At 47.0% G+C, this 7,500-nt stretch overlaps 23 non-coding genes and 2 pseudogenes across 23 annotated transcripts; all 25 read left to right on the top strand.

The window, feature by feature from the left end:
* The first annotated feature begins 153 nt into the window (after nucleotides 1–153).
* Nucleotides 154–272, top strand: LOC146231348 (5S ribosomal RNA). The gene has a single exon (XR_014744070.1). It is a non-coding gene; the product is annotated as a 5S ribosomal RNA (ribosomal RNA).
* Nucleotides 273–452: 180 nt separating this feature from the next.
* LOC146231349 (5S ribosomal RNA) lies at nucleotides 453–571 on the top strand. The gene has a single exon (XR_014744071.1). It is a non-coding gene; the product is annotated as a 5S ribosomal RNA (ribosomal RNA).
* A 168-nt stretch (nucleotides 572–739) lies between these two features.
* Nucleotides 740–858, top strand: LOC146231350 (5S ribosomal RNA; annotated as a pseudogene).
* A 190-nt stretch (nucleotides 859–1,048) lies between these two features.
* On the top strand, nucleotides 1,049–1,167 carry LOC146231351 (5S ribosomal RNA; annotated as a pseudogene).
* A 176-nt stretch (nucleotides 1,168–1,343) lies between these two features.
* On the top strand, nucleotides 1,344–1,462 carry LOC146231352 (5S ribosomal RNA). Its single transcript, XR_014744072.1, has one exon. It is a non-coding gene; the product is annotated as a 5S ribosomal RNA (ribosomal RNA).
* A 182-nt stretch (nucleotides 1,463–1,644) lies between these two features.
* LOC146231353 (5S ribosomal RNA) lies at nucleotides 1,645–1,763 on the top strand. Its single transcript, XR_014744073.1, has one exon. It is a non-coding gene; the product is annotated as a 5S ribosomal RNA (ribosomal RNA).
* Nucleotides 1,764–1,937: 174 nt separating this feature from the next.
* Nucleotides 1,938–2,056, top strand: LOC146231354 (5S ribosomal RNA). Its single transcript, XR_014744074.1, has one exon. It is a non-coding gene; the product is annotated as a 5S ribosomal RNA (ribosomal RNA).
* A 182-nt stretch (nucleotides 2,057–2,238) lies between these two features.
* On the top strand, nucleotides 2,239–2,357 carry LOC146231355 (5S ribosomal RNA). Its single transcript, XR_014744075.1, has one exon. It is a non-coding gene; the product is annotated as a 5S ribosomal RNA (ribosomal RNA).
* A 174-nt stretch (nucleotides 2,358–2,531) lies between these two features.
* LOC146231356 (5S ribosomal RNA) lies at nucleotides 2,532–2,650 on the top strand. Its single transcript, XR_014744076.1, has one exon. It is a non-coding gene; the product is annotated as a 5S ribosomal RNA (ribosomal RNA).
* Nucleotides 2,651–2,846: 196 nt separating this feature from the next.
* On the top strand, nucleotides 2,847–2,965 carry LOC146231357 (5S ribosomal RNA). The gene has a single exon (XR_014744077.1). It is a non-coding gene; the product is annotated as a 5S ribosomal RNA (ribosomal RNA).
* Nucleotides 2,966–3,139: 174 nt separating this feature from the next.
* Nucleotides 3,140–3,258, top strand: LOC146231358 (5S ribosomal RNA). The gene has a single exon (XR_014744079.1). It is a non-coding gene; the product is annotated as a 5S ribosomal RNA (ribosomal RNA).
* Nucleotides 3,259–3,428: 170 nt separating this feature from the next.
* Nucleotides 3,429–3,547, top strand: LOC146231359 (5S ribosomal RNA). The gene has a single exon (XR_014743921.1). It is a non-coding gene; the product is annotated as a 5S ribosomal RNA (ribosomal RNA).
* Nucleotides 3,548–3,729: 182 nt separating this feature from the next.
* On the top strand, nucleotides 3,730–3,848 carry LOC146231360 (5S ribosomal RNA). Its single transcript, XR_014744080.1, has one exon. It is a non-coding gene; the product is annotated as a 5S ribosomal RNA (ribosomal RNA).
* A 182-nt stretch (nucleotides 3,849–4,030) lies between these two features.
* On the top strand, nucleotides 4,031–4,149 carry LOC146231361 (5S ribosomal RNA). Its single transcript, XR_014745722.1, has one exon. It is a non-coding gene; the product is annotated as a 5S ribosomal RNA (ribosomal RNA).
* Nucleotides 4,150–4,329: 180 nt separating this feature from the next.
* Nucleotides 4,330–4,448, top strand: LOC146231362 (5S ribosomal RNA). The gene has a single exon (XR_014744081.1). It is a non-coding gene; the product is annotated as a 5S ribosomal RNA (ribosomal RNA).
* Nucleotides 4,449–4,614: 166 nt separating this feature from the next.
* On the top strand, nucleotides 4,615–4,733 carry LOC146231363 (5S ribosomal RNA). The gene has a single exon (XR_014744082.1). It is a non-coding gene; the product is annotated as a 5S ribosomal RNA (ribosomal RNA).
* A 186-nt stretch (nucleotides 4,734–4,919) lies between these two features.
* On the top strand, nucleotides 4,920–5,038 carry LOC146231364 (5S ribosomal RNA). The gene has a single exon (XR_014745536.1). It is a non-coding gene; the product is annotated as a 5S ribosomal RNA (ribosomal RNA).
* A 172-nt stretch (nucleotides 5,039–5,210) lies between these two features.
* Nucleotides 5,211–5,329, top strand: LOC146231365 (5S ribosomal RNA). The gene has a single exon (XR_014744083.1). It is a non-coding gene; the product is annotated as a 5S ribosomal RNA (ribosomal RNA).
* Nucleotides 5,330–5,501: 172 nt separating this feature from the next.
* On the top strand, nucleotides 5,502–5,620 carry LOC146231366 (5S ribosomal RNA). The gene has a single exon (XR_014745068.1). It is a non-coding gene; the product is annotated as a 5S ribosomal RNA (ribosomal RNA).
* A 172-nt stretch (nucleotides 5,621–5,792) lies between these two features.
* Nucleotides 5,793–5,911, top strand: LOC146231367 (5S ribosomal RNA). Its single transcript, XR_014745069.1, has one exon. It is a non-coding gene; the product is annotated as a 5S ribosomal RNA (ribosomal RNA).
* A 182-nt stretch (nucleotides 5,912–6,093) lies between these two features.
* LOC146231368 (5S ribosomal RNA) lies at nucleotides 6,094–6,212 on the top strand. The gene has a single exon (XR_014744084.1). It is a non-coding gene; the product is annotated as a 5S ribosomal RNA (ribosomal RNA).
* A 172-nt stretch (nucleotides 6,213–6,384) lies between these two features.
* On the top strand, nucleotides 6,385–6,503 carry LOC146231369 (5S ribosomal RNA). The gene has a single exon (XR_014744085.1). It is a non-coding gene; the product is annotated as a 5S ribosomal RNA (ribosomal RNA).
* Nucleotides 6,504–6,691: 188 nt separating this feature from the next.
* On the top strand, nucleotides 6,692–6,810 carry LOC146231370 (5S ribosomal RNA). The gene has a single exon (XR_014745070.1). It is a non-coding gene; the product is annotated as a 5S ribosomal RNA (ribosomal RNA).
* A 178-nt stretch (nucleotides 6,811–6,988) lies between these two features.
* LOC146231371 (5S ribosomal RNA) lies at nucleotides 6,989–7,107 on the top strand. Its single transcript, XR_014744086.1, has one exon. It is a non-coding gene; the product is annotated as a 5S ribosomal RNA (ribosomal RNA).
* Nucleotides 7,108–7,281: 174 nt separating this feature from the next.
* On the top strand, nucleotides 7,282–7,400 carry LOC146231372 (5S ribosomal RNA). The gene has a single exon (XR_014745071.1). It is a non-coding gene; the product is annotated as a 5S ribosomal RNA (ribosomal RNA).
* The last annotated feature ends 100 nt before the right edge of the window (nucleotides 7,401–7,500 follow it).

Raw genomic sequence — 7,500 nt, forward strand, 5'->3', positions numbered from 1 at the left:
ACTGACATCTTGCAATATGCACAAGTAGTCCTTCATGAAAGGGGCTGGAAGCTGTTTTCATTTTGACACGAGAGATAGAGAGAGAGAGACTACCTTGCATTGTCAATTGCTAAATCTGTATATGGATAAGTAGCCTATGGTTGTCAACTTATTTCGTACGGCCATACCAGCCTGGCAACGCCCGATCTCGTCTGATCTCGGAAGCTAAGCAGGGTCGGGCCTGGTTAGTACTTGGATGGGAGACCGCCTGGGAATACCAGGTGCTGTATGCTCTTTTGCTCATTCACTTAGAAACTGACATCTTGCAATATGCACAAGTAGTCCTTCATGAAAGGGGCTGGAAACTGTTTTCATTTTGACACGAGAGAGAGAGAGAGAGAGAGAGAGACCACCTTGCATTGTCAATTGCTAAATCTGTATATGGATAAGTAGCCTATGGTTGTCAACTTATTTCGTACGGCCATACCAGCCTGGCAACGCCCGATCTCGTCTGATCTCGGAAGCTAAGCAGGGTCGGGCCTGGTTAGTACTTGGATGGGAGACCGCCTGGGAATACCAGGTGCTGTATGCTCATTCACTTAGAAACTGAAATCTTGCAATATGCACAAGTAGTCCTTCATGAAAGGGGCTGGAAGCTGTTTTCATTTTGACACGAGAGGGAGAGAGAGAGAGAGACCACCTTGCATTGTCAATTGCTAAATCTGTATATGGATAAGTAGCCTATGGTTGTCAACTTATTTCGTACGGCCATAACAGCCTGGCAACGCCCGATCTCTTCTGATCTCGGAAGCTAAGCAGGGTTGGGCCTGGTTAGTACTTGGATGGGAGACCGCCTGGGAATACCAGGTGCTGTATGCTCTTTTGCTCATTCACTTAGAAACTGAAATCTTGCAATATGCACAAGTAGTCCTTCATGAAAGGGGCTGGAAGCTGTTTTCATTTTGACACGAGAGAGAGAGAGAGAGAGAGAGAGAGAGAGAGAGACTACCTTGCATTGTCAATTGCTAAATCTGTATATGGATAAGTAGCCTATGGTTGTCAACTTATTTCGTACGGCCATACCAGCCTGGCCACGCCCAATCTCGTCTGATCTCGGAAGCTAAGCAGGGTCGGGCCTGGTTAGTACTTGGATGGGAGACCGCCTGGGAATACCAGGTGCTGTATGCTCTTTTGCTCATTCACTTAGAAACTGACATCTTGCAATATGCACAAGTAGTCCTTCATGAAAGGGGCTGGAAGCTGTTTTCATTTTGACACGAGAGAGAGAGAGAGAGAGAGACTACCTTGCATTGTCAATTGCTAAATCTGTATATGGATAAGTAGCCTATGGTTGTCAACTTATTTCGTACGGCCATACCAGCCTGGCAACGCCCGATCTCGTCTGATCTCGGAAGCTAAGCAGGGTCGGGCCTGGTTAGTACTTGGATGGGAGACCGCCTGGGAATACCAGGTGCTGTATGCTCTTTTGCTCATTCACTTAGAAACTGACATCTTGCAATATGCACAAGTAGTCCTTCATGAAAGGGGCTGGAAGCTGTTTTCATTTTGACACGAGAGAGAGAGAGAGAGAGAGAGAGAGACTACCTTGCATTGTCAATTGCTAAATCTGTATATGGATAAGTAGCCTATGGTTGTCAACTTATTTCGTACGGCCATACCAGCCTGGCAACGCCCGATCTCGTCTGATCTCGGAAGCTAAGCAGGGTCGGGCCTGGTTAGTACTTGGATGGGAGACCGCCTGGGAATACCAGGTGCTGTATGCTCTTTTGCTCATTCACTTAGAAACTGAAATCTTGCAATATGCACAAGTAGTCCTTCATGAAAGGGGCTGGAAGCTGTTTTCATTTTGACACGAGAGAGAGAGAGAGAGAGACCACCTTGCATTGTCAATTGCTAAATCTGTATATGGATAAGTAGCCTATGGTTGTCAACTTATTTCGTACGGCCATACCAGCCTGGCAACGCCCGATCTCGTCTGATCTCGGAAGCTAAGCAGGGTCGGGCCTGGTTAGTACTTGGATGGGAGACCGCCTGGGAATACCAGGTGCTGTATGCTCTTTTGCTCATTCACTTAGAAACTGACATCTTGCAATATGCACAAGTAGTCCTTCATGAAAGGGGCTGGAAGCTGTTTTCATTTTGACACGAGAGAGAGAGAGAGAGAGAGAGAGAGACTACCTTGCATTGTCAATTGCTAAATCTGTATATGGATAAGTAGCCTATGGTTGTCAACTTATTTCGTACGGCCATACCAGCCTGGCAACGCCCGATCTCGTCTGATCTCGGAAGCTAAGCAGGGTCGGGCCTGGTTAGTACTTGGATGGGAGACCGCCTGGGAATACCAGGTGCTGTATGCTCTTTTGCTCATTCACTTAGAAACTGAAATCTTGCAATATGCACAAGTAGTCCTTCATGAAAGGGGCTGGAAGCTGTTTTCATTTTGACACGAGAGAGAGAGAGAGAGAGACCACCTTGCATTGTCAATTGCTAAATCTGTATATGGATAAGTAGCCTATGGTTGTCAACTTATTTCGTACGGCCATACCAGCCTGGCAACGCCCGATCTCGTCTGATCTCGGAAGCTAAGCAGGGTCGGGCCTGGTTAGTACTTGGATGGGAGACCGCCTGGGAATACCAGGTGCTGTATGCTCTTTTGCTCATTCACTTAGAAACTGACATCTTGCAATATGCACAAGTAGTCCTTCATGAAAGGGGCTGGAAACTGTTTTCATTTTGACACGAGAGAGAGAGAGAGAGAGAGAGAGAGAGAGAGAGAGAGAGACCACCTTGCATTGTCAATTGCTAAATCTGTATATGGATAAGTAGCCTATGGTTGTCAACTTATTTCGTACGGCCATACCAGCCTGGCAACGCCCGATCTCGTCTGATCTCGGAAGCTAAGCAGGGTCGGGCCTGGTTAGTACTTGGATGGGAGACCGCCTGGGAATACCAGGTGCTGTATGCTCATTCACTTAGAAACTGAAATCTTGCAATATGCACAAGTAGTCCTTCATGAAAGGGGCTGGAAGCTGTTTTCATTTTGACACGAGAGAGAGAGAGAGAGAGAGAGAGAGACTACCTTGCATTGTCAATTGCTAAATCTGTATATGGATAAGTAGCCTATGGTTGTCAACTTATTTCGTACGGCCATACCAGCCTGGCAACGCCCGATCTCGTCTGATCTCGGAAGCTAAGCAGGGTCGGGCCTGGTTAGTACTTGGATGGGAGACCGCCTGGGAATACCAGGTGCTGTATGCTCTTTTGCTCATTCACTTAGAAACTGAAATCTTGCAATATGCACAAGTAGTCCTTCATGAAAGGGGCTGGAAGCTGTTTTCATTTTGACACGAGAGAGAGAGAGAGACCACCTTGCATTGTCAATTGCTAAATCTGTATATGGATAAGTAGCCTATGGTTGTCAACTTATTTCGTACGGCCATACCAGCCTGGCAACGCCCGATCTCGTCTGATCTCGGAAGCTAAGCAGGGTTGGGCCTGGTTAGTACTTGGATGGGAGACCGCCTGGGAATACCAGGTGCTGTATGCTCTTTTGCTCATTCACTTAGAAACTGAAATCTTGCAATATGCACAAGTAGTCCTTCATGAAAGGGGCTGGAAGCTGTTTTCATTTTGACACGAGAGAGAGAGAGAGAGAGAGAGAGAGACTACCTTGCATTGTCAATTGCTAAATCTGTATATGGATAAGTAGCCTATGGTTGTCAACTTATTTCGTACGGCCATACCAGCCTGGCAACGCCCGATCTCGTCTGATCTCGGAAGCTAAGCAGGGTCGGGCCTGGTTAGTACTTGGATGGGAGACCGCCTGGGAATACCAGGTGCTGTATGCTCTTTTGCTCATTCACTTAGAAACTGACATCTTGCAATATGCACAAGTAGTCCTTCATGAAAGGGGCTGGAAGCTGTTTTCATTTTGACACGAGAGAGAGAGAGAGAGAGAGAGAGAGACTACCTTGCATTGTCAATTGCTAAATCTGTATATGGATAAGTAGCCTATGGTTGTCAACTTATTTCGTACGGCCATACCAGCCTGGCAACGCCTGATCTCGTCTGATCTCGGAAGCTAAGCAGGGTCGGGCCTGGTTAGTACTTGGATGGGAGACCGCCTGGGAATACCAGGTGCTGTATGCTCTTTTGCTCATTCACTTAGAAACTGAAATCTTGCAATATGCACAAGTAGTCCTTCATGAAAGGGGCTGGAAGCTGTTTTCATTTTGACACGAGAGAGAGAGAGAGAGAGAGAGAGACCACCTTGCATTGTCAATTGCTAAATCTGTATATGGATAAGTAGCCTATGGTTGTCAACTTATTTCGTACGGCCATACCAGCCTGGCAACGCCCGATCTCGTCTGATCTCGGAAGCTAAGCAGGGTCGGGCCTGGTTAGTACTTGGATGGGAGACCGCCTGGGAATACCAGGTGCTGTATGCTCTTTTGCTCATTCACTTAGAAACTGACATCTTGCAATATGCACAAGTAGTCCTTCATGAAAGGGGCTGGAAGCTGTTTTCATTTTGACACGAGAGAGAGAGACTACCTTGCATTGTCAATTGCTAAATCTGTATATGGATAAGTAGCCTATGGTTGTCAACTTATTTCGTACGGCCATACCAGCCTGGCAACGCCCGATCTCGTCTGATCTCGGAAGCTAAGCAGGGTCGGGCCTGGTTAGTACTTGGATGGGAGACCGCCTGGGAATACCAGGTGCTGTATGCTCTTTTGCTCATTCACTAAGAAACTGACATCTTGCAATATGCACAAGTAGTCCTTCATGAAAGGGGCTGGAAGCTGTTTTCATTTTGACACGAGAGAGAGAGAGAGAGAGAGAGAGAGAGAGACCACCTTGCATTGTCAATTGCTAAATCTGTATATGGATAAGTAGCCTATGGTTGTCAACTTATTTAGTACGGCCATACCAGCCTGGCAACACCCGATCACGTCTGATCTCGGAAGCTAAGCAGGGTCGGGCCTGGTTAGTACTTGGATGGGAGACCGCCTGGGAATACCAGGTGCTGTATGCTCTTTTGCTCATTCACTTAGAAACTGACATCTTGCAATATGCACAAGTAGTCCTTCATGAAAGGGGCTGGAAGCTGTTTTCATTTTGACACGAGAGAGAGAGAGAGAGACCACCTTGCATTGTCAATTGATAAATCTGTATATGGATAAGTAGCCTATGGTTGTCAACTTATTTCGTACGGCCATACCAGCCTGGCAACGCCCGATCTCGTCTGATCTCGGAAGCTAAGCAGGGTCGGGCCTGGTTAGTACTTGGATGGGAGACCGCCTGGGAATACCAGGTGCTGTATGCTCTTTTGCTCATTCACTTAGAAACTGACATCTTGCAATATGCACAAGTAGTCCTTCATGAAAGGGGCTGGAAGCTGTTTTCATTTTGACACGAGAGAGAGAGAGAGAGACTACCTTGCATTGTCAATTGCTAAATCTGTATATGGATAAGTAGCCTATGGTTGTCAACTTATTTCGTACGGCCATACCAGCCTGGCAACGCCCGATCACGTCTGATCTCGGAAGCTAAGCAGGGTCGGGCCTGGTTAGTACTTGGATGGGAGACCGCCTGGGAATACCAGGTGCTGTATGCTCTTTTGCTCATTCACTTAGAAACTGACATCTTGCAATATGCACAAGTAGTCCTTCATGAAAGGGGCTGGAAGCTGTTTTCATTTTGACACGAGAGAGAGAGAGAGAGACCACCTTGCATTGTCAATTGCTAAATCTGTATATGGATAAGTAGCCTATGGTTGTCAACTTATTTCGTACGGCCATACCAGCCTGGCAACGCCCGATCACGTCTGATCTCGGAAGCTAAGCAGGGTCGGGCCTGGTTAGTACTTGGATGGGAGACCGCCTGGGAATACCAGGTGCTGTATGCTCTTTTGCTCATTCACTTAGAAACTGACATCTTGCAATATGCACAAGTAGTCCTTCATGAAAGGGGCTGGAAGCTGTTTTCATTTTGACACGAGAGAGAGAGAGAGAGAGAGAGAGAGACTACCTTGCATTGTCAATTGCTAAATCTGTATATGGATAAGTAGCCTATGGTTGTCAACTTATTTCGTACGGCCATACCAGCCTGGCAACGCCCGATCTCGTCTGATCTCGGAAGCTAAGCAGGGTCGGGCCTGGTTAGTACTTGGATGGGAGACCGCCTGGGAATACCAGGTGCTGTATGCTCTTTTGCTCATTCACTTAGAAACTGAAATCTTGCAATATGCACAAGTAGTCCTTCATGAAAGGGGCTGGAAGCTGTTTTCATTTTGACACGAGAGAGAGAGAGAGAGACCACCTTGCATTGTCAATTGCTAAATCTGTATATGGATAAGTAGCCTATGGTTGTCAACTTATTTCGTACGGCCATACCAGCCTGGCAACGCCCGATCTCGTCTGATCTCGGAAGCTAAGCAGGGTCGGGCCTGGTTAGTACTTGGATGGGAGACCGCCTGGGAATACCAGGTGCTGTATGCTCTTTTGCTCATTCACTTAGAAACTGACATCTTGCAATATGCACAAGTAGTCCTTCATGAAAGGGGCTGGAAGCTGTTTTCATTTTGACACGAGAGAGAGAGAGAGAGAGAGAGAGAGAGAGAGACCACCTTGCATTGTCAATTGCTAAATCTGTATATGGATAAGTAGCCTATGGTTGTCAACTTATTTCGTACGGCCATACCAGCCTGGCAACGCCCGATCACGTCTGATCTCGGAAGCTAAGCAGGGTCGGGCCTGGTTAGTACTTGGATGGGAGACCGCCTGGGAATACCAGGTGCTGTATGCTCTTTTGCTCATTCACTTAGAAACTGACATCTTGCAATAAGCACAAGTAGTCCTTCATGAAAGGGGCTGGAAGCTGTTTTCATTTTGACACGAGAGAGAGAGAGAGAGAGAGAGACCACCTTGCATTGTCAATTGCTAAATCTGTATATGGATAAGTAGCCTATGGTTGTCAACTTATTTCGTACGGCCATACCAGCCTGGCAACGCCCGATCTCGTCTGATCTCGGAAGCTAAGCAGGGTCGGGCCTGGTTAGTACTTGGATGGGAGACCGCCTGGGAATACCAGGTGCTGTATGCTCTTTTGCTCATTCACTTAGAAACTGACATCTTGCAATATGCACAAGTAGTCCTTCATGAAAGGGGCTGGAAGCTGTTTTCATTTTGACACGAGAGATAGAGAGAGAGAGACCACCTTGCATTGTCAATTGCTAAATCTGTATATGGATAAGTAGCCTATGGTTGTCAACTTATTTCGTACGGCCATACCAGCCTGGCAACGCCCGATCACGTCTGATCTCGGAAGCTAAGCAGGGTCGGGCCTGGTTAGTACTTGGATGGGAGACCGCCTGGGAATACCAGGTGCTGTATGCTCTTTTGCTCATTCACTTAGAAACTGACATCTTGCAATATGCACAAGTAGTCCTTCATGAAAGGGGCTGGAAGCTGTTTTCATTTTGACACGAGAGAGAGA

Source organism: Hypomesus nipponensis, chromosome 24 (assembly GCF_054491055.1).
Source record: "Hypomesus nipponensis isolate SF chromosome 24, ASM5449105v1, whole genome shotgun sequence".
NCBI lineage: Eukaryota > Metazoa > Chordata > Actinopteri > Osmeriformes > Osmeridae > Hypomesus > Hypomesus nipponensis.